Below are 25,741 nucleotides of genomic sequence, written 5' to 3'. Positions count from 1 at the left end.
CCTATCGGAATTCGTGTATAATGAGACGCGGAATCAAAATAGATTAAGGGAGGCATATGCTACTCGTCAACGAATTGTTGACATCTATTTTGGTGACGATTAACACAATCACTATACCAGTATCTAATGGACAGGCTCGTTTTCAGCGCTCAATAACTCATTCCACACCGTTCCGTATGTGCCAAATAATTTAGCCTGTATTCAAACGTATATATGATATACGAAGGAGATGCAGCTAATGTTGGACAACAAGAAGACCAGGATCATCCCTCGTCATTTGCAGGTCGCCATCCGCAACGAGGAGCTGAACAAGCTGCTCTCCGGCGTCACCATAGCCCAGGGTGGAGTGCTGCCCAATATCCAGGCGGTGCTCTTGCCCAAGAAGACTGAGAAGGCGTGAAAAAAAAATCTTATCGTCTATGATTACATGCAATAATCCATCTATCGTCGTACAAAAGGCCCTTTTCAGGGCCCCCATTTTTATTCAAATTCGACTGGTAGCGAACGTGTCGAGGTCGTTATTGTTGCTTATGAGATGACATTTTATTATTTAACGAATCACTGGTCAAATTGGAAATGGAACGATTGCATAACGAAAGAGTTTTAACTTAAAGTTTAGTGTGCACTATTTATGGCGGATCTTAACAGCCTACCTCCACCCTTCGCCACTGGCACTGCCAGTAACAAACATTTTCGTTTGGTTTTACATTTACCCGTATTCCGTAGACATCAAAGGAATCAAAATTTTGCATAGTTATGAGTGGGTATTTAATGAAACAACAATGTATAACGTTTCAAATTTATTTAATCGAAAACATATTCAAAAAACAGATTGTGATCATTGAAATCTTAGTTCTGCATTCAGCTGACGAACGTGAAGCAGATGATGTAGTCGGTTGCAGCTTTCGTCTTCTCTCTCGGTCATCTTCGTTATTCTCTTGTTTCCTTTTGGTTTTCTTGGTATTGACTGATCTAAAAACATTTCAGGCAAATTAGGTGATGCGGTTGAGAAACCCACTGTTCAACGAATGTGGTAGAGAGACTCAACGGTGTACTTAAAACAAAATTTAGATGCCTACGAGCGAACAAAAAGCAACAAAAATAAAAAAAATATATGCATATTGTATTCTGCACAACGTGATACAAGAATTTAGGTAATTTAAGTTCAAGTAAATGAAAACAATAGGTACTTAAATAGATGTGACATTGGATTGAGTATGTCATGTATTGTGCTAACAAATCTCTTTTTTTTCAGGATACCGAATCTAACTTGTAGATGACCCTGTCCCATCTGAATTTGTATATACTGACACTTGGAATGCCAATAGGATAAGACAGGCGTATTCTGCTCAACAGAGAATTGTCAACAGATATTTTGGTGCCAATAATTAATTAAATAAATGCGGCGTAATAAATAACTAACCTTTTATCCAATATATTATCGACAAATGACTGAAATATGCCAAATTTATCATAATGCACATACTATTATGTACTTATTCTGTTTTATACTTTTATATATAATAATTATATTGTATTATATTAACATTAATAAAAATTGTTAGTAATGGTTTTATACTTGGATTATTTTTTTTACAACACATATACATAATTTCTCTTGATACAATACTCTCTTTTGATATCGTAGTAGGGTGGCCCTCGACTTTAAAATAATTCGTTATTTCGTACATTTCTTACAATGTAGATAGATTCTTGTTGATAATGCAAAAACTGTAATCTACCACGCAGTTGCTACTCTCTCCTCCGTTCCCTGTCACCTTCTCAAATATATAAAAGGGTGGTATTCGACTAAATATATATATATATATATAACAAGTTTCTAAAGAAACACCCGTTAACTTTATTACACCCATTGATAAATAAATAATATTTTAATGTACACTTTCTGAGGAACTAATTACGTGTGAAAGTCGAGGGCCACATGTATTAAGTATAGATATGGCAGGCGTATGTACTACTTACTTACTAAATAAATATTGTTTGTTTACATACTGCATACATAATATTATATTAGTGTAAAGCAAGTATGAATGCAGTCAATCGGTCATGATGACCTAGTCTAGGTGAATGCTATTTTGATATAGTTAAAATATATAGATATTATATAATGAATGTATGATAATAGTACTTTCGTCTGGTTATTCTCCAATAAAAGGTTGGAAACATCCCTATTCATGGCCGGCAACATTGATGGAAAAAATATAAGACAAGCTGTATGTTTGCGGTGTTTTTTCAATCATTTTCCTACACCAAGGTTTTCTTCAATATTTTTTATATAAAAAAATATGAAACAAACAATATTTAACTATTACCTCTAGGCCGGGGTTGCAATGGTGTGCTCTCGGCTTCTTCCACAGGATGACGCCTTGATATTTTACGTGCTGGAATATAAAAAAGTTTTGTACTATAGTTGCATAATAATCACAAACAAAATAATATACCTACTGTTCCATACACACAAACAACATTGTAATATTTAAATTATATATTCTTACCGTCAAAATCTTTGTCCGGTTGACAATTGACTTTACGTATATTATCTATATTTTATGCAATTGACATGACTGGCAAAATTGTAGGTTAAGTTTGGTTACGTTTGACGTTTGACATTTATATAAACAAAGCTCGCGCCGTTCGGGTACCAGAGACAACGCGGCACGAACATGGCCGATTTTAACCGAAGTCAGAAAATCATAGATAATATACCAGCAAATAACGTACGTACTTCACGCCGCAGTTAGCCGTTTAAACCGGATATGAAAGTTAGCTGCCGCTAAAGTGATAATATCTGACAGTGTGCCTGAATAACAAATGTGTTAACTTGGACCAATGGTACGAGTAACATCGTAAATGTGCTAAAGTGATAATTTTTAAGAATAGGCCTAATGGTCACCAGATCGATAGGTAGACCCGAAACCCGTAGAAGAGTGTCGGCGTCAATGTACGGCATAAATAGTGCACACTAAACTTTGTCAGTACTTATTTGTTTGCATTGCACTAAGAAGACAATTTACAGATAGTGCTGGTGAGTTTTTAAAATGAAATTAAGCCCTGCATAATAATATTACATACAAATGGTGTGAATTAGTTTTATTTAAATTCATTAAGCTCTACCTAACCAAACCATAATCGATAAAAAATATTCTTCTATCTATAAAATATATAAAATTATGTATGGTTTAATAATGACTTAATAATTTTAGATATTTAATAGATAAACGAATATTTTTTGACTATTACTTATTATGGCTTGGATTAGGCAGGGTGTTTTTGAATTTTAAAAACTAACAAACCAGGGAACACGGATTTAATGGGAACGGAAATACCTACCGGGTGTGTTGTAACAGGCAACCGGTCTCGGTTGTGGAAGAATATGCGATAAACTTATTATATAGGTACGTCATTCTAATCTTGTCCTTCGTCCTGACAATTGCTCTAGGTTTATGCACTGACGATCATTCAATATTGGTGTATTTGAAGGTTGCAACACACACTATTGACCTCTATGATGTGTGTTTCATTTTATAGGAGGCTCACACATTCAAAACCCTGCTTAAAATGTAGTGTTAGGAATGTAGTTGAAAGTGACGCTGCTCTAACGGGTACAGCACCCTGCCATGTACAAAGGTGGTCTGAGGACGATTTCGAGTTCTGACGTCGAAAGTTAGCTTAGTTAGAGGACGGGGCACCGTTGCACCGGGACAGTTAACCGCGTAGCGCAGTGATCGCTCCGCCTCGGCGAGCTTCGACGGCGGTCCCCCGCGAACGCTGGCCGCCTGATAGATGTCATATTGTTTAATATAAATGAGAGAGCCTTTCAACTATGTATGTATGTTTTTTGTTTCAAATTTTGAATTTTGGATTTTGAATTTTGAGTAACGAAGCAAAACGTGACATAATATAACAAAAGGCGTGACAAAACGTAGCCTGCTGTGAGGGCTATGTATGTATATATATAATATATATACAAACGTCGCCCGCTGAGAGGCTTTAATATTATTTATTAATCTATTTATTAATCTGTTCTGTGTAACAAACACTAACTACATATTATAATAGTCTTCGTTCAATGAAAACAAATGCGTTTGACTGACAGAGTTTAGTGTGCACTATGTAAGTGGGATCTTAACAGCCTACTTCTACCCTTCGCCACTGGTAGGTACTGCACAGAGACTTGGCCTTTACAGATTCACATGGAAACCCACACGGTACGTGTTCGAAGCGACCCTGGTCCCGGTGACCTCCAACCGTTTGATCATCCAGCCAAGATGTTTGCGTCGGATGCGTTCAGTGATTCTTCACAAGCCTCTGTGATATCATTATGGTGTACCTAGTTGAATCCCACAGTTGGGGTGAGCCTTCGTGTGCATTATGAAATCCATTATCAGCAAGGGTGTAGATTTGCATCCTTTCTTTTTAACTTTTTAGAACAGTTTAACCTTTAATTAAAATGCATATAAATATAAAGTGCCTTCATAATTAATATTATCTTCAAAACTGACTACTCATTGTGTAATAATAATTAAAATTGTGAAGTGGTATATTATTATGTGCTACCAGTATGAACGTATAGACAGGGTCTAGCTAGGTCCTAGGACGATTCGGCGCCGGGACAATTGGGCACCACGCAATCGAATAAATAGACATTCGTGAATAATTATAGATAGGTATTTTTAAAATATATATTTAATATAATTATTTATATTTAAATTATTATTGTTTAATATCAGTAACTTGGTGACAATTTAAATATACACCCGTAAATATTGATTTTTATGCATATGTTTAAGTTTCAACGAGAAGAGAGATCTGTTATTTTTATATAAAGCCTTAGATATGATAATTCTCAATCCGCAATAAAAACATTATGTTAAGAGCAAAATGTAATAAAACCACTAAGTAGTAGATATAAACTGATTAAAATGTTTCGTCTACTTTCTGTATAAATTATAACGAACGTCTATATATTTCATTCGACAGTGCGGCCCAATTGTCCTGGCGCTCAGTTGTCCCATTCCCAATATACACTAATAACAAATTCAACCAGTGGATGCGAAGTCAGACAAAAGCATGCGATGTGATGACTTGGCTAGTGCACGACCGCTGGACAAGTAATGCAGGCGTACGGTGCTAACCAAGATGCATTAAACGACAACGTGGCCACCCTTATACCTGCTGGATCAATGAACTCATCAAGTTTAGCGAATATGTACGTGGTAGCGAGAAATTAGAGGCTTTCATCTAGCTGACTCCGGTTAATGACAATGAGAATATCATCATCCTAAAACTTGCCTAGATGGTAAAGAAAAGTGTGAATTTAAATATATTTTTTCGATAAGCCAGTGATAATAGACAACTGAGAATGTGCTGGGTTCCAATGCCACGTTTTGTGTATTTGGAGTTTGGACGATGGACCATGGACAAAACATGGACCCAATAGATTGAGCAAGCAGCTAACATCTATATCAGGTAAACATATAGTTTAAGAAACCTTTTCGTTACAACTGGCGCGAACACAAGGGGGGAGGTTCTTATCTGGACTCTCGCAGAATCTATAAAATACAAATAATTTAGATAAATGATATATTATTCTTCTTTGTCATCAGTATTTCATGACTGATGATCGTGATCCAGATGTTGGGCCTTTTCTTCTCGGTATTCTATGACACGCAAGACCTGTTTCAGTGGAAGACATGTGCCACTCATGAATCAGTGCAATCATCTGAATTATTCAATGTTTCATTTAATATTATCATGTGGTATGCCTAAAGAATAATATGGCGCGAATGATATAAACGGTCACTAACGATTATGACCGATAGGCTTCGCGTATTATATGTACATCATAGATTACATGAATAAAGAAAAGATGATAACACATAGAATATGAACAAACATGAAGAAACAGAACGGTGACAAAACAGAACATGAAAAAACAGAACAGTCACAAAACATAACAGCGATAAATACAACAGGAAAAATAAAACATTTAATATTGAAATTGTCGTATCTCTATATTATGTTGTATAGATTTATTAATTGCACAGGTTTTCAATACGCCGTAAAAAACCAAATTATATAATTTTTGCATTCCTAATCGCCGGAAAGCCTCAATTAAACGGGACTCAACTCAGTGTTGCCGGCAAGCTAGGTATATCTCATAAATGTTCAATCAATTTAATATGTTCAAAATGCTTCGGTGACTAGGTACAAGGAAATAATGAGTTTATTAATTCTGTGGAGTTGTGCATGATTATCAAAATCAAGCAAATGAATAATTGAGTTTTTTTTACGCCGAATGGCCAACATGCAGTGATTGCATATATTAAATACTTATTTATATATTATAATATTTCGTTTATTAACTCAAGTTTTATATGTATTTAATTAATAAATTGATACGACAAAAATGAATGTTTTATTTTATCGCTGGCTGTTCTGTTTTTTCATATTATGTTTTGTTACGGTTCTATTTCTTCATGTTCTATTTGTCCGGTTACCCCGGAAAAGTGCTCAGATCCATAGAATGAATACGGAAGTTAGTGGCATCTATTAGATTTTGTTATCTCCGCCGGGTTTCCGCCACCTTAACGGACCACGTGCGCCGTGTAGGTCAAAGTGGAGATTTTTTGGTATTTTCAGAGCATGATCCTGGACATTCCTTATACGTTATAGATAATCTATTTATATCATTTTGAAGCCATATTATCCGTACAATATTATAAACCATTTAAAAAAAAAAAATTTTTTTCAATTAGGTACACGTTCAAACACGCGCGTTAACATTATCTTACTCTCTACTTCATTTATCGTTTATCAATTTATGGCTACGGCCGTATGTTGTAGCTTAGCCACTGGGAAATGCCAATAGAAATGGCGTATTTCAAAAAAAAAATACTACCTTATTCTTAGGTCGAAAATTATTATAAAACAATCATTATTCGTAGGATTTTTATCACGTTTGAATGGTCAAAGACATAGATTATAATCAGTATCTTTCGAATTATCTTCAAGTGTCTTAATCGTGCCCATTTTTTGAATAATAAAATGCCTAATTCTTGTCAAATTTGGGATCACAGAGATTATAAAATATATTTTTTTATCGTCAATATTTCACTATATAATGTTAACATTAATTTTACTTATCGTTTTATAAATGCGTTTAAAAATTGATAAATCTAAAAAATCTTAACACCACTGCACATGGATGTACTGAGATATGACTATATTCTAAAACATTAGATCGGTAGGCTTAAAAGAATATTATTTTATGTAATAAAAATGCAGTCATTAAATGTTTAAAATAAATATAAAGGATAACAAGGCTTCAAAATTATATAAATAGATTATCTACAACGTTTAAGGAATGTTCAGGCTAATGCTTTGAAAATACCATTAAACTTCATTTTGACCTACGCGGCGCACGTGGCCCCTTATATTTTAATATTTAATTAGTTTGATAATTATGATATAATTAAAAAAAAATGAAAATCCCCCATATTCCATTTTTCTGTGTGCGCACCAGGGTGGCTGAAATCTACATTGGTAAGTAGAGATGATTAAATTGAATCGTCATGGTTATAAACTGTTTGAATAATAAATAATTGCGATTTAGTGATAATCTCGCGCGCGTCAAGATAAGCCGAACGAATGCTAAAAGTTTCTTGAAATGAATGTCTGGTATTCTGGAACTAATCTCACAAATGCACTGGAGGTGCAAAAGAAGCGAGAAACATTTTCCACTACATAACTCTGATAGTTTTTTCAACCAAATGTACAAGTTTAGTTCAAAGATTAAAGCGCCAGAGGAGTTTTGTATGAATTCCTGCAAGCGAGCGGATTACTGACAGATATCTCTTTTTGAATCCACAGTTAAAACTTTTCTTGCTATTAGTTTACCTAGCTACTTCCAACAGTTTTAGATAAACGTTCTATTTTCTATTGTCTTCTAAATTTGCTAATACTGTGAGGATACTATTTTAAATATACAATATTATGTACAATACAAATATAATATAATAATTAAAGTAATATATATTAACATAAGTACATAATACTACATAAAAATAATATACCATGAAAACGGCAGTAATTCAACTCACTTCTGTAATGCATACTAACGAATATTTTTAAATTCAATTTAAAGACAATTTATATACGTTAGAGTTACCCCTGTTTTACAGGGAGATAGAGAATGTTTTTATGCATAAGAAAATGGACCTAACTCAATACTCAAAAATGGAGTTACTTCTGTCTTACATGAAGCAGTCGATATGGGCCTCCACAGAGTGGAGGTTTGTATTAACAGATTTTATTTTTACGAGAAATAGATGTCAGCCACTTGCTCAACCTATTAGGCCCATACTATGACTCATGCACACATTGAAAAACAATATTTGTGTACTTTCCGGATCCATGATTCGAACCTGGGACATTCAACGCTATAGCGAGCGGCCATTGTGGGGTATATATGTATATTTGTGTTTTAAATTTATGAAAGCTATTTTCCAAAATACTAAATCGGTACCTAGTTATACTGATGTATGTACCAACTTATGTTATGTGATTTATAAGAAAAGGAGAGTAATTCAATTAAATTGTGTTTGTACAATATTAAAATAATAAATTGTTTGAAAGCATGGATTTATTTGGAAAATTGAATTTAAATTATTAATTTTATTCTCGTAGGGGCCTCAAAATCAATCAGTGCATCGGGCGTCTGCGTCACTAAAAGCGCTACTTGAATATTGATCAATGGGTGACTTGAAGTTTGCTTAAATAATTGTTGTTTGTATAGTTTTTTTTCTCTCAATAGTGTAGTGAACAATATGGTCCACTTCAAATTTATCTGGATGAATCTAATTTATATTGTTGTTATACAACAAGATTGTGAGATATTATTATTATTATTAATAAATATGTCCCAAATATTAAAAAAAAATACTTTTTTTAAAATTTATTTATTGATCTTTTAAAACTTCTGTTAGTTGTAGTCCACATAATTTAATAAAACCTTCAATGTCATCCAATATAATATATGGGTGGTTCACAAGCATAGAGAACCAAGTCCATTCTGGTTATTTTAGAGTAAGCTAGTGTGACACCCCCGTATGGTCCCCATTTGGGGATGTCTTTGTGTATCTGGAGACGCCCGAATCGGTATCAAAGCCAACAAATAATAAAGCGCTGATTACGAAAATAAATAATGTTAAAAGTCGGCCGGCAACATTGTCTTTGACCGTTGGAGATATGCAACGTCGCCCAAGAAAAAAAACCGTTGGGAATGATTTTTCAAGATGGCGCGGAGATCGCGACAAGCAGCAAAATCGCGAACGCGTACATTTCGCCCTCCGTAGAATTCAATTATTAAAAAATGTAACCATAGTATAATATTAACGTTAAATAAACCTCGTCGTTTCTGATAACAATTCCGGTGTCATAATTATCCACCTTCCATCCCGAATCCAGACGAAAAAAAACACAAAGTGACAGTTGAGAAATTCACATACCAAAAATGGAGGGGAGTGATACTAGGTAGAAACATAATTTATATTCCGTAAGGGTATGATTTCCCTTACAAAAATAAAAACTTAAATGTACTCAAAATAACACGTCATAATTGCAATAATACCCTTACAGAATTAGAAATACTCAAATATATTATGTTTGAACCTAGTTTACTCAAAAATAACCAGAATGGATTTGGTTCACTATGCTTGTGAACCACTCATATATTACATAATATATCACAAATTAAAGTTAAAAGATAATCAATTGAATTACCAACCGTAATATCACTAATATCCGTAGACATAACATCAGAAGCCCATTTTTTTATTCAAGCAATATCTAAGATATACAAGTAATTTGCTTCGATTTGTGCGAGAAATTTCATGTCTGCTTCGATTTATACCACTCCGTCTAAAAATGGCAGAGGTTTATGACTTCCACGCTTTCTCGGTAGAGGCGCTAGTTTATTTAATGTATTTATTTATTTAAGAAAAAAAAGACGTTTACAATATGAGATTTACATTATAACTAGAGGGTTGGAACGGACCCTTTTTGAGTTGCTCCACTCCAGCTCCGCTCCGGGACCTAATACTTGCTCCAGATCTGCTCCAAGATCTGCTCCGCTCCAGGTAAAAAAAGTTTGAACAGGTACATAATATAGTTTTGAAATAAGGTGTATTATTCGTCATTTTTCTTATTATTACTTTTACCAAAACCGACAGCAAATCGTCTTTCATTATCTGCCTAGATATTCTGTCAAAAAAGTGAGGCTATTTATCACTCATTAGTGTTGCCGTATTTCAAATAATTCCAGTATTGCAAAGTGTCAAATATAATATTTTCATTGGATTTTCGGACTAAAATTTAATAATATAAAAAAAACATGAGGAGAAGTGGAACACTACACATTTTCGGTGCTCCAGCTCCGCTCCTGCACCGGGTAAAACCCCATTGCTCCACAGATCCGTGCTCCTGCTCCGATCTCCGCTCCAACGCTCTGATAGAAGAAGAGAGAAGGAGAAAAAATATTTTTATACAGAAAAAGGCGTGTAATAATGCTCGATAGTTACATATTATCCGATTATAAAAGATTCCCAACTGGAAACTACCCCATTTAGGTAAATGAAGTCTAAAAAAACTATTGAAAGTCTATATTAATGTTTGTGCTTGTCAGGCATTTGTTTTTTTTGTAAAATTAAAATGTTGTAAGTTACGTCGGAGGTGTCAACAGCTGAATGACGTACTTCTACGTACCATAATAATAGAATTGCGTTACTAAAATGCATCAAGCTGTCCAGTCTGTTTTTAACGTATTATTTTGTTTACTCCTACGCCCTACATGTATTTCCGGATGTTTTTTTTTAGTATATCCGCATTTTTGCCGTTTGTTAAGCAACCTCTTTGACGAGATTTCCGCAGCATACTGTGACGTGTTAATAATTGAAAATTGCATGCCGCGTTCGAATTAGAATACATGTCTCGTCATTGTTTTGATTGATTGCTTGCGCTTCGAATGCGCAACGAGTCAATCACGTGAAAAGGGAACGATAAATATTTAAACACAGTTTGCGTTCAAGATTTAAAAAAAGATTCCGAAACGTTTGCTTTTGGATATGCTGTCAATTATCTAAATTTACCAAATGGTTTCCAATAGAAAGACATGTCTTCCTTTTATACTTAAAAATATTGTCTTACGGTTCTCATATCTTCTCTATTTCTCTATGGACATGAATATTTTAATACTTATATTTTCTTACACTCTTCTTATATATTTGTACCCATATACAGAAAAACGCAATTTTAGATGCATATTATAATAATGCATTTATTGCGTATGGTAAACTGTTATGGTTATCCCAATTCTTTTTTATGGTATGGGTGTAGGTATAATTATTTGTAAGGTACTTACATGTATATTGTACGTGTTATATTTCACAGTAGTGTTATCGAAAAGAGATGACCGTATACTATACGGTCATATCTATTTTCTAGCCGATTTTGGCAAAATTTATAAATTCAAGAATGAAAACCTAATCTAACCAAACCTAACTTAACTTAATCTAACCTAATCTAACAAATAATCCAGTGTATCGGCCGTTTTGAAAATTTGTTTGCTGCTGGCTTCCTAAAAACCGACAAGAACCGTGTTTTATTTAGACATTATTTTTTACTCAGTACTATACGGTCCAAAGAGGTTGGACGGTATTTAATATACGACCAAATATTTCCGATACAACATTTCACGGTGAAGAGTGATACGGCGAACTGCATACGTACAAATTTCCAGACACGATACTTATTGATGCTAAACTTAGAGATGTCACGGAAAATAAGTTAAAAAGTAGGTACTAATGATCTATTATTAGGTTTTGACGATTTATTATAATAGTATGCTTGTCGAGTCTATTATTATTAATAAGATAGGGTCGTTTTTTACTAACAATTCAACTATTCATAATTTGTTTGTTATATTTTTTGTGACCCTTGACTTGATAGGTAGGTAATGGACTTTTTCCAACTAAATTGTATTGATTTATTATATAAGTTAGAGTTAAGAGTGTTTGTTGTCAGTGTGCGTTTGCCTTTGATGAGTATACACAGCGCCTGAAGATGCCGAAAGGCGAAACCCAAATCACAAAAAACGACTCAAATGGAATTGTACAAAATTTAAATCCAAATTCCATTAAGTACCTTTGGTCGACAGTGCGAATCTACTGATATTAGTACCACTCCTTTATGGATGACTAGAAATTGAGAGATTTGGGAGACTAGCATGGCGCGTCTCTTCGGTTTCGGTCGCAAACGTTTTGAAACTGAGAGATTCTAGTCTTGTCGTCAGCGAGCCGCCATTGAAATACATTAGCTATAGTGCGAAAACATCTTCTTGGCTACGTGTTAAAACTGTGAACTAACATGCTCCGCCCATTTTTAACCACATTTCCATTATAAACTAACAAGCTCCTCCCACTTAGTAGACAACAGCGCCTAGAAGCGTAGCCAAGAAGATGTTTTCGCACAGTAGATACTGGAATTTCAGTCTCGTCTTCTTTGAGTATTCACGTTAGCGGTTGGCCTAAGTTATCCGTAGTGTCAAAACCAGAAGACTACAGTAGCTCGACTACATTATGAGAAAATAAAAGTAGAGAATTCTCCAACTTCATATTTTAAAAAAGATTAACAGGGAACATAGCATATAAGGTCACCGCATTTTGTGGCTTAAAAACTCTTGTGATTGTAATGAGTAGGCTTAGGATTTTTAGGTGCTAAAAAATGAATAATAGGTACCTAAAATATGTAGTTATAATTGGAAAACATGTTATTAAAATTTCGTAATTAGGTGCTAAAAAACAAAAATAGGTATAAGTATTATAAATCATATATATTTGAATAGTTTAATTTATTATTTATTCACAAACAGAAAACGCTCTATTACAATAAATAATAAAATAATGCTTCAAATTTTCGAAAATGAATCTTTGACGATTTGATGTTAGAAAATTTTTATAAATGGAAAAACTTCTTTCCACATCTACAGATGTTATTATTGCGTATGCAAAGGAAACTATTTCTGAAGTAGAAAAAATTAAAACAGATGTTTCAATTTTTCTAATTCAGCTACATTCAACAGAAATTTTTGTTTGGAGAGGTTTTCATCGACATCCAAAATACCAATGATAACATTGGCAATGTATCGTCCTTTAACGTCTGTTGTTTCGTCAATTGATTTCAATAGATTCCTGTTGTAGACAGATTTTTTTTCTTTCAGAGATTTGCACATCATACAAACTTCTCATATATTTTTTTCTGATTGTCGATTAATCTGGCACCTTTCCATTAGTGTATTTTTCCAAAAAAGAAACGAAATGTTTGTTACACAGTTTTGTTATAGGGATATCAGCCGCCCGCACGAATGCCAAGCACAAATCTTCACAAAATTTGGAAGAATTAGGTGCACATCAGCGCGGAGAGTCAAAGATTTACATTTTTGTGTTTTGAAATTTCGTATTTATGTGAAAATATGTGCTTAAACCTTGAATATGTAATTATCCAAAAATATGTAAAAATAGGTACTAAGAAATAGGGCTTAAATGTTTCAAAATTTTCCGAAACAGATAGATATTTTTGATACTTTGTTGTGGGGCCGCTCAAAAAAATATTTAAATACCTAAGAATCCTAAGCCTAGTAAAGAGGATAAACCATACTGATTAACGTAATAGATGATAGAGCGGAAATCGCCTTGGTGGTGACTATGTTCATGTAGAGGAGGGATGTGAAATTGATTAATAAACTAATTCGTTAATAAATTTTCATATTATGAAATCTGTATAAACCTGTCAGAATATTTACAAGCTAGGTCGTCAACCACTCGTTAATAATACAGAAGAAAATTGTTGCTTTATAATAACTTGTGAAGACATATAACACTGTGTTGACAAATAAGTCGGAAAGACAAGTGGTCCGATTTGTGCGTTCCGGCGGCCATTTTATGCACATTAGCATTAGTTCACCCACGATGGCCACGCGGCTTAAGCTTCGAATTCTGGGTCTGACAAGTACACATACTGTTTTGCAATTTCTGTATGAGTCAGGGTATGGACCTAATATGTTGAGCAAGTGGCTGACATCCAAAACTCTCGGCTGACATAAAAAATCTCGTAAAAACAAAATCTGTTAAAAGAAATCTCCACTCTGTAGAGGCCTATAATAAATGTTCTTATTATGATCGGACACGGTCAGAAAAAAATACATCAGACCTCAACTTTACTGGTCTGAACGTTTAGTTGTACCTATCTAGTTTGTAAACGTAAACCATTCTCTCATTCAATAAATAAATCGAATTCAAAATAACATATCTTTTTGACAATAGAGTGGGAAAAGAAAGAAAATATTTAAAAAAAATCTAATTTACCTACCTACTGATAATATCAGGGAAAAATTACTTTTTATAAATCAGTTTATTCCAAATATATTGACTCTTATTCCGGATAGAGCATTCTATGAGTTCCTTATAATATTTACTCAAGCGAGTTCTGGTTTGAAAAAAGAAAAATTAATTATTTTTTATCAATGTGTAAATAAGACCCAGAGTATGGTTAATTGGTTGAGCAAGTGGCTAGCATCCATTTCTCGTTAAATACAAAACTGTGTTAATAAGATAATCTCAAGTCAGCGAATGCACATATTATATCTTCAGAGAATAAAATATGGTAAAAAATATGATATATTGATTCACATTCCCGAGAGAGCATTTTATGGTTTCCCTATACAATTTATATAACAGTGGCAATTTATACAACAACGCCGGCCTATATGGTCGTGTGTCCCAGGTTTGAATCCTGGATCTGGCAAGTACAAAATATTGCTTTTCAATTTGTTTTGAGTATGGAACTAGTAGGTTGAGCAAGTGGCTGACATCCGTTTCTCGTTAAAACAAAATCTGTTAATACAAATCTCCACTATATTGATATCATATTAGGATCGGACATGGTCGGAAAAATGAAATTTACTTATGCAACTCATAGTTTGATGAAATATATTAAATTTTATATTAACTAATATATATTATGTACCTATATATGCGAGAAAATTTTCTAGCAAGACTCAGAAGACCTAAAAAGCAAAATGCAGGAACTCGCTGAAGTAAGCAACAAAGTAAGTTTGAAAATAAATGTAACAAAGACGAAAGTCATGCTCAACTACTTTGCGGGCCAAAAAGAGATCCTCGTCAATGGCACTCAGCTCGAATAGCTGAAAAGCTACATCTATCTGGGACAAGTTTAGTGTCTATAGAAGGATGTATATTTGATGAAATTATTCGCAGAGCAAAGCTAGGCTGGAGTGCTTTTGGCCGCCTGAATAGTGTTTTCAAAGGTAACCTTCCACTGTGTCTAAAGCGCAAAGTGTTCAACCAGTGTGTGCTTCCCGTGATCACATATGCGTGTGAAACATGGACCCTAAGTAAAAGAGAGATCCAGAAACTTAGAGTAGCACAACGTGGTATGGAGATGTGCATGCTGGGCATAACGCGAAAGGACAAGAAAAGGAATGAGTGGATAAGGAAGCAGACAAGGGTTTGCGATGTAATATAGTTTAAATGGAGATGGGCTGGACAAATCTAGTCATCCAATGGTATCCAAGAAGTACAAAATGTCCGCAAGGTAGACATAGAGGCCGCTGGATTGATGAAATGATAAAGTTCTGCGGAAGTACGTGGCAACGCAGTTTAAAGGACCGAGAGAAGTGGACGCAGCTTGAAGAGGCCTTTATCCAGCAGTGGATAGATTCAGGCTGATGATGATGATGACCTATATATGAGTAGACTTCAAAATTAGTATCTAATAAAGGTACTCTAAATTAATGATAAATAATTACGAAGAATACTACATTTGTTACAATCTTAACGCTATTTGTATTTAATAATTAATAAGAATATTATATTATGTATTATGATGGTAGTCCATAGTTATGAAATATTGTGTGTTCATGTTTACAGTACGACAGGTTAGAGACACCTTTGGAATACGATATTACAATCTGTCGGATGTAATGCCGAAATAAAGAACACGTCAATTTCCTTATACTGTTCAAAAGTGATATCCATTATTCATTGCCCGGCTAGTTACATTCGAGCTGGCTGACTAGTACGTGACTAGATAGAGCTCGACCAAATTTATCAATGTCCATTTTAATAATAATTGTTTAAAAAAAAAACTATACGCTATACTGGAAACGTGATAATCAAAACGACATCCTGTTTAAAACAGAAAAAAATTTATATATTCGACAGTTGATCCAGACAACACAGAATTGTTTATTCAAATTAAATATGTTTATGCAGGGTGTCAACTAATTTTTACATAAGATCTACTTTGGAGAAGAAAAATCTTCCACGATCTACTTTTTTTCTGAAATTAAGGACACACATATACATATATATAAAATAAATATAGTATGTATATAATAGAATAAAATTTATTTACATAACTGTAGCTATTTTGAGCTTCCAGGTGCTACACAGCTTGAATTACTTCGTGTCCGGAAATTTGCACGTATGCAGTTCGCCGCATCACACTTCACCGTGAATTATTGTATCGGAAATATAATATGGTCGTATATTAAAGACCGTCCAACCTCTTTGGGTTGTATAGTAGTGAGATAAAATTCATGTCTAAATAAAACACGGTTCTTGTTGCGGCAAACAAATTTTGAAAATAGCCGATATACTGGTTCCGTTAGTTTTTCATTTTTGAATTCATGAATTTTGCCAAAATCGGCTATGAAAATTGAAACAATCTTCATATTGAATTTAATAAAATTAGTAGTAGTATACGGGCATCTATTTCCAATAGAAAACGGATAACTGTGCTACGGTGAAATGTTTTACCCACAATTTACATATTGTAACCGATTTTTTTATCCTACATTGTAAGATGTTTACAATTTTTATATAATTGGAGGTGTAATTAGTTAATCACTCAAACCATTTCTCAAACATGATTTCAAATGTTCGTCCGTTAAAAATAATATTAAATATCTGAAATATAATATAAAAAGAAAATGGATAGTAGAAATATTATGTATAATAAATTAAATCCTATTATACTTCCAAATTATGAATAAAAAATAAATATTTTTTGCGATCGACGAAAAATCATTTCGCAATCGATCTTATTGACACAACTGGTAAGCCAATTGCAAAGATGTTGCACAATGGGTGCCGGACGATATCCCGAAAAATAAAAATCGCTCCTCTTTAAATAATATTATGTCAAATGAATTCAATTATAATGCGAAATTGGGTAGTTTGTTAAATAGTTAGGTATTTACTTTGTAATATTATTTTTTGCTTCATTGCTAATGATGGGTAATACTTGGACTTATGGGCTTACTGAGATAAGTAATATACAATAACTATTTTTTATAATATTTGTTTTGTATAATATGTAATAAAATAAGGGCATAATTTCATTGAGGACAACATTTCTATTATTTTAACTAAATGTAGGTAGATAATATATAAGATATATAACAATGTATTAGAATTATAATATGCAAAAGATAATTGATACATTATTTCTTCAATTAATATTTTTTGAAGAGTGAATAAATAATTAAAGTTTATTTTGCCGTCAAAGGTATTGCGATGTTGTTTACCCGGTTTGATATTGTAATTTAATGCATTTTACCTAACACAGGATCCATTAGATTTTATTTTTTCGCGATTTCGGCTTTCGGCATTTTGGCTCTTCAAGATAAGTCGGCATAAATCAGTTGACATTATGTAATTTTTCTGGTATGTAAATTAAAAACAAGTATGATTGATGCCTTTAATATGTAGTTTGAGGTGCACGGTACGGATTTATTACAGACAAGATAACAAAATATCTCCATAGGTACTGAAAGAAATAATAAAGTCTCTAAAATATATATTCAAATGGTACAATAATTCTTTGGGCACATAGTCAGAAAGAAAAACAATAATTTTGGATATGAACCAGAGTCGATGAAGAAGCTGGTGGTCGTCTTTACGATGGTATGACCGGGTAAAAGAAGTTACGAGTATCAATATCTTCAGCAATGTGATGGGTAGAAAATTGGGATCATTAAAGAGGCATAGGTAACCAGGAGCTACGGTCTTCAACAGCAAGAGACACGTACATGACAAAAAGGGTAATAAATCGTGGCTTTCCACATAGATATACAGGCGGCCCTCGACTTTTGAACGTTCTACTTTCGCACAATTCGCTAATCGTAAATTTATTAAAATTTAGATTTTTGTTGCAAAAACTGTGCGATTAACTATGCAGTCACCCCTCTCTCTTCAGTTCCCCATCACCTTCTCAAATAATATGTAAAAGGATAGTATTCAACTATCTCTTGACAAGTTTATAAAAAAAAACACTTGATTGCTAATATGCATAATTAACTTTATTATACCCATTGATAAATGAATATATTAAAGTACACGTCTTCTTGATCTTTTTTTTTTTAAATCCACTTTCGAACAATCAACATTCGAACATATTTTCAGGAACCAATTTCGTGCAAAACTCGAGGGCCGCATGTAATCTACGTATTTAGGTAGACTATAATTCCAAAATATTATTATAAAAATAAGGTATACTTATGTATCCAAAATTTGTACATTTTTAGAACAGGTAAATCATTTCAACGAAGCATTATTCAAAAGACGTATGCATATTGTATGTACTTATATGTTTCGCTTGTATGACTGTTCCATTCATAAAAATAGCAATATATTTTAGGTGAAAAAAAATCAGACGCTGTGAATAATAATAAAGAATAAAATAGCTTGTATGCAAAGTACCTATTGGTATTATTACCATGAGCTATGTATGAATGGGAATGTTCGTAATGCCGAGACGACTTCGTCATACTCCCTAACTAAAGTTAACATAAATCATATCAGGCATTCGCACATTATTATCTTCCTGAGCGATGTACAGGGTTGCCAAAATTATATTAGCACAGAAAAACTGGTATAGAATCTTCCATAAGCGGTAATTACATAATTTATATCGTCATGAAAATCTCAATATTCCACACCATTTCTAACTTAAAATCAGTTGTCATAAATATATGTGGATAAACAACTCAATCAGTCAGCATATTGATCGGCGATATTAAATAACTAATAATTTTAAATTCCTTAAGGGCTCACATGACCATCGTAGGTCAAAATGGAGATTTATGGTATTTTCAGAGCATAACCCCGGACATTCCTTAGACGTTGTATGTCAACACAAACAGAGCTCGATCACATTTCCTACCAGTCTAATTCTTTGTACTCTGCATCAAGACAGTAAACATTTACATCCATCTAAACCGCTGCCTAAATCCACTCACCTGCCTAAACATTATAAGCTTCTTCCAAAAAAGTTAGCATTTCTATAGTCTTTAAGTAGTATATCTGTCTTTCTGACGAGTTTTATTAGATCTAACCCAACGGTGTGTAGTGTGTTAGAATAATAGCGAGCAGGAAAATAATATCCTTATTTTAATTAGATGACTTCGCGGGTATGACACGTACAGCGTATGAGTGACAGCGATACATTCAGGTAGGTATTTTGAGGAAATCTAACAGAGTAAAAATTACACATACGTTTGAGGTTTCAGTAGGGTGTGGTTTTAGAGCCACTACTAAATGCTACACATTTATAAGCAGTCGTGATGATGTCGCGTATATGAGCTTTTCAAGCAATACAGTTTTCCGAATCACCACGATTATTCCTAAATGTGTTGCAACTTTATGTCTTTCGGTATCAAGGATTGACGCTTGCCAATAATGGAAGGTCGTTGAGCTTTGAATCTAGTACTATTTTATGATCCACCTTAGGTAGTGAAACCAAAGATAATAATAATGAACAATACAAATAGATATTTCAAATTCTTGTTATTATGATGTGGTTGGGCCAATTATTGTCGCTTTTTTCCATCTACCTCAAATCCTCAGATATTATCCTAATACCAAGTGACCAACAGTTACGGGTCATCAGTCGACCGTGATTGTAGTTACATTCAGTAACTTCAAGACAGCGGACGCGCCTAGACTTGTTAAAACTAAGACTCTATCGCGCCGTGAGCACGTCCTCTAGGATTGCCCGTTTATGGAATCCGAACGAGGAGAGCTGTTTGCCAGGGTCCGTCCTCACACGGGCCCAATCGGCCAAGCGGACCTGATTGCAACAGAGGCCAATTTTGCGGCATTTGAAAAATTTGCAGCGTCGTATAGGGAGTGCAATAATCCCGACTCCTCCGTAGAATCAGATTAAAATCTTGAGGATCAGTACGCGAGTACACAGGGCGCATCACGCCAGCGGCCAGCAGAGCTGGACCTCACTTTCTCAATTTATTTCTAGAGTCAGTCTTAAGCACCGAGGTGCCTTGCGGCTCCGTTTGGGACGAAATTTGAGCAATTAAATATTCATTATGTCGCAATACAGCGCTATGGAAGGCGGCCGTGCATAATCCACGACTATACAGATACGGCGGGTGGACGAGGGTGTATTTCATACAAAACGTATCTGTTCGACTTTTGTTGCGCCAAATCTAATATGGTTTGAGCAAACGTCGTGTCTATCATCTATCCTGAACTTGTCATTATCTTTTATCCCAAAACACAAGTGACACCGAAAGAATAACATTCCGAACCATCCATTTACCAGTGCGTCAGTGCGTGAACACCGAACCAGCTCCAGCGTGCAAGCCCGCTCAACATAAGTGGTCAGTGCCTGGCATCCTGTTTAAACCTCCCCCCTAAATATGTAAACCACAAGCATATTGAAATTACAGTCTACTGCAAAAAGCGCAACCATGATGTTATGATAAATTAATTTCCGTCCCGGAGTCCCGGATCTGGCAAAAATTACGTGATATTTTATCAATGAGTCTTTGATCCAGACCAAGGAATCAATGGTTTGTGCGAATGGCTAACCATCATTGAAGGCCTATGTGTTCCATTTACGAGCGGAGATGATAAGAATAATATATAAAAAATACCGACTTTTGTGAGATGTAATAAATACAAAAAGAAATATAGCGCTGTTATGAAGACAGCGAAAATTTCCCACGTGTGTGTGTGTGTGTGTGTATTACAATAATATTATTATACAATAGTATGAATTTGGAGAATATACTTACGGTGACTATCCATCAGGGAACTCAGAACTGATGGGAACTGAAATATATAACGGGTAAGGCGATAGCAGGTAACCGACTCGAGTAAGGAAGAATCCGGGCTAAACTTTCACACGTGTCAATAATACGTTTTACATCGAATACTGAAAGCTGCTCTCGGTTTATGCATTTACGCTCATGTAATATTGGTGTATTACACACACCATTGCACGTGCATAATGCGTGCTTCATTTTCGTAGGACACTCACACATTCAAAATCCTGCTTCACCATGCGGCGTATTGAATATGGCCTATCGGTATTCTATTTATTATCTGTTCTGTGCTATCCATCCTTTAATATAGAGGACGATGAATAGTACATTTTAAAGTGTTGATATGACGTTTTACTTGTATATATCAAAATAGAATTTGCAGTTACAGTTGTCTTTTTATTTGATTTTAGAAAAATAGTCAAACTTTCAATCTGAATACGGTGAAGACCAAATTCATGTGCAGTGCTGCATGCGTTGAAACCGACACTCATTTGAGGGTTTCCGGTCTGCCTGTCGAACTGGTGACCAGGTTCAAATACTTAGGTGCCACAGTTGCCGACGATGGTGGTATTTCCAGTAAACTTGGAATCCGCAAGAATATGGCGGGCTGCTTTCAGGTAAATTGAAGTTGCATGGAAGATAAAGCTGTATTTTGTGAGGACCAAATGTCGTTTGTTCAACGTGTGTGTGCTACCTGTGCTCCCGTATGACTGTGAGACGTGGCATCTTACTAAGCTTCATAGGTCTCGGTTTTTGAGCTTTGAGAATCGATATATCCATCGAATCTTAGGGGTACATTAGTACGACCGCGTTACAAACACTCGAGTTTATAACTTATAATTATTAGACACGGCAGCCCTCGGTGATTGAGGTAATCACGAAGAGACGCTTCACGTAGCTGTGACATGCCTTGTTGCACAGTCTGAAGAGCTCCGTCGCCATGGTCGTCCCTACATTACTCTGCAGCGGTGATACACAAGCGATCTACGTGCTACAGCTCTGGCATAGCGGGAGGCGCAAGAGTTGGCGATGGACCGAGGGAATTGGTGCAAACTTGTGCTTGTCCTATGTTCCGATGTTGGAGCGTGACAGGGTGAAACAAAGAAGAAAAGATGAAAGTCAAAATTTCTTTTTGAATATGAACACACACATTTAAATGGTTTTATATCACTATATTTTGTAAGTTCGTCCTATTTTATTTGGTGGTGACATGTCTTCTTTTACAGGAAAAAATATCGTATTTCATCAGTTTTTATCAGTAGGTGGTAGAGTATACGCTTCATAACTTTGCACTCCGGCTCTAGGATGAAAATGATGTAATATATTGTAAAAATATTGTTTTTACATATAACATTTATTTATTTATTACTACATATTATATGAACACAAGTCAATATCATTTTTTATCTAATTTTATGTGAGGTAATCAGACAAAGACGCGTGTCAGTGTAGTAAAAAGTATAAGGTTATAAAACGTATACTCTACATAAATGTTATTTTTATATTTTTAAAGTAGATAAGTAAGTCATTTTTTTGCGTGTATATGAAGACACATCGCATTTTACCAGTAAGTAGATAAGCCACGATGGTCGCGTGGCTTAAATGTCGGCCTATAGAGTCGAGGGTCCCAGGTTCGAATCCTGGGTCTGGCAAGTACACGTATTGTTTTTCAATTTGTGTATGAGTGCGATTATGGACGTCCATTTCTCGTAAAAATAAAATCTGTTAATACAAACCTCCACCCTGTGGAGGCCCATATGATCCTTTTAGGATCGGACATGGTCGAAAGAAAGATATGTAGTTCCGATTTTATGTTTTTAAATTGTATGTAATATTTATTATATACCTATGCACAAACAACGCATTTAAATGATTTTTTATCAGTAACAAATATATAAAAATGATAATATACAATCAATTTTTTTCTGAACCCTTTTCGGATTCGACCTCTATTTTTTATAATGTATAAAAAAATATGGTCACCGTAATTGTTATACTAGAAGGTGATGATAAGACTACTTACTAAGATGTTATTATAATAAAATATCTGATATTAAATTTAGTTGAGAATTTCCACATTTAATGAAGTCTTTCGTGGTAGGTATATTTAAATAAAAGTCTTTATATTTATGTATGTTATGAAAATTAATACCTCTAATTTACATACACGTTGAAGTGGGTCGACTCCATTTCTCAAGGATAAAAGACACCTAACCACCAAAAAGAAGGTTTTGAAACGTATACTGCAATCATTGGACCGAGTAGAAAGAGACACAACATTCATCTCTGAGGTTAAAGCGGTGGATCCGCTTATGGCACAGCAGGGAGTGTAATCATTTATAGAAGATAGCCAAGACTGTTTGGTTTGTATTGTTGATAATAATAAAGAAGTCCTGGTATAATTTAAGATCTATAGAATTCTCCATAGCTCAAAACCAGATGTCAAACGAAAAACTGGTCAACCTCGTATAACATGGAGGGATAATGTTGAGGTGCATTTAAAGACCTTGGGTGTCTAAAATTCGAAGCGTCTTTACATATATCTGGGTGGAGGCAGTTATTAGAGGAGGTCAATACCCCATATATGATTCTAGAGACAGGGGGAAGAAGAGTGTTTTTATAATTGTACCTATCAGTGGCGAAGGGTTGAGGTAAGCTGCTAGGATCTCACATAAATAGTGTATACTAAACATTGTTAATCAAACGTATTTGTATTTATTGAACTAAGACTACAATGTTTAGATTAGTTTTTAAACAGTAGGTATAACACTATAACCTCGATATAACGGACTAATGCGGGTGAGGGAGTCTCAGTTAACACCGAAAGTCCGTTATATTATAAAAAACACAAATAAAATCCTATCTATTCGTCTTCGGATGATATATCCAAATACAACCGTGGTAGAGTGACATTAATGTTCGATGTCGACGCGATTGCTTTCAGTAATCCTGCTCTGAAAAAAGAATCAAGCTATGTTTGCACTTTTGAAGTCATTTTATAATCAACTCTCTAAAAAGACGAAAATGCGTCTGATATAGGTACTCGAATTTCGTTATCTGACGAACAGTCAATAAATGTTATTATTGATATTATATGATCGTCGAGATATTATCACTGATAACTTTGTTTTAGGGCGTCCTCCATGCTCATTTTTAAAAATCATAACTTCATCTGATATTTCACTTTCAGCCATGACGTGATATCCTGTGTCACCTTCATCTACTTCTAACCATTGTATAAATATTGAATGGAGTAAAAAATGCGTCCATTCGTTTCGAGTAAACAAATTAAACTGCTGTGCATCTGTGTGAATTAGCGACGAGCGCTGAAAACGTCAGCGCTACGTTCAGTCTATGAGCAAAGTCTGGGTTCGCGCCAGTATACTTTTCTAATTAATAATAATATATCAATATAGTTCGATATAATCCAAATGGAAAGTCAAAAATGAATATGACAGAATATTACACAAGTTTTTTTTTTTTTTGTATAATAAATTTCTTTTATTTATCTGTGTAATGCTCAAAAATAATTAGTCTATCTGAAATAGCAAAACTACTCTAACTTCAAGGCAAAGATCTGTTTAAGTTTCAATACTGAACTCTAAGTCTAGGCTAATGATAGCAGTCTAAAAGCGATTACAACATTCTAGGAAATGGTAGGAAACATATTATGATAGAAAGGATACATCTGAGTGCTTGGTTAAAGTTCAATAGGTTACTTGCGACAATTTATCGTATTTTGAATCAAAATTATACACCTACTATATTATTTTAAGTCTATTTTACTATTAATATTTAGTTATTTATATTATTTACTAACCGTAGTTAAATACCTACTTAACCTGTGATCTAAATATGTATAATATAGATATAATATAATAATAATTATGAATTCGAGAGATAGGTACACACAGTGAATTAAAAATATACAAAACGCAACATGTTCTGAAAATTCATAAACTTTTGATTGTTTTATATTTATACGCCTTGATCCTTGACTTAATAGGTAGGTAGGTAATAAAGTTTTTACCCACTTTATTGTATTTATTTATTATTTGTATACGTTAGAATTGACTGTATGAATTGTCAGTGTGTATTCACCATTGGTGAGTGCGCATTTCACCTGAAGATACCGAAAGACGAAACCAGGGTCGCAAAAACGACTCAAATGGAATAATACAAAATTGAATTGCTGGTTGGGCCATTTACGTTCCCATTCCACTTCTTATCTCCTCACCCACCTCCTAATCCCCAGTGTTATTGTTTCCAGACAATCAATAAGCAATTACGGGTGATGAGAGACGGTGTTACAAATAACAGGGAGTTGCATCTCGTTAGCGGGCGTGTGCGGGCTTTTAATAGCTTTCCGTCGCTTAAGTGATTGACTCAATAGATACAGACTCAATCAGAATCTATCATCATCATTCATACACCCTCACATATAATCCATAAAACTGTGTCACAAAGTGTGGAAGTGTACGAACCGGGTGACGCAAAACAACAATACCGCGCGAGCAA

The 25,741-nt window shown here is 34.4% G+C and overlaps 1 long non-coding RNA gene across 1 annotated transcript; it reads right to left on the bottom strand.

Moving 5' to 3' along the window:
• Positions 1 to 819: 819 nt before the first annotated feature.
• Positions 820 to 2,748, bottom strand: LOC147079871 (uncharacterized). The gene is made up of 3 exons (XR_015070801.1): positions 2,517 to 2,748; positions 2,334 to 2,402; positions 820 to 972 (listed from the first exon to the last, which is right to left on the bottom strand). It is a non-coding gene; the product is annotated as an uncharacterized LOC147079871 (long non-coding RNA).
• Between the last annotated feature and the right edge of the window lie 22,993 nt (positions 2,749 to 25,741).

The sequence above is a fragment of the Rhyacophila brunnea genome, unplaced genomic scaffold (assembly GCF_057557595.1).
Source record: "Rhyacophila brunnea isolate RB1 unplaced genomic scaffold, BYU_Rbru_1.0 scaffold_1, whole genome shotgun sequence".
Taxonomy (NCBI): Eukaryota; Metazoa; Arthropoda; class Insecta; order Trichoptera; family Rhyacophilidae; genus Rhyacophila; species Rhyacophila brunnea.
Note: the sequence above shows the minus strand (reverse complement) of the source record. Positions and strands in the feature narration are given on the sequence as shown.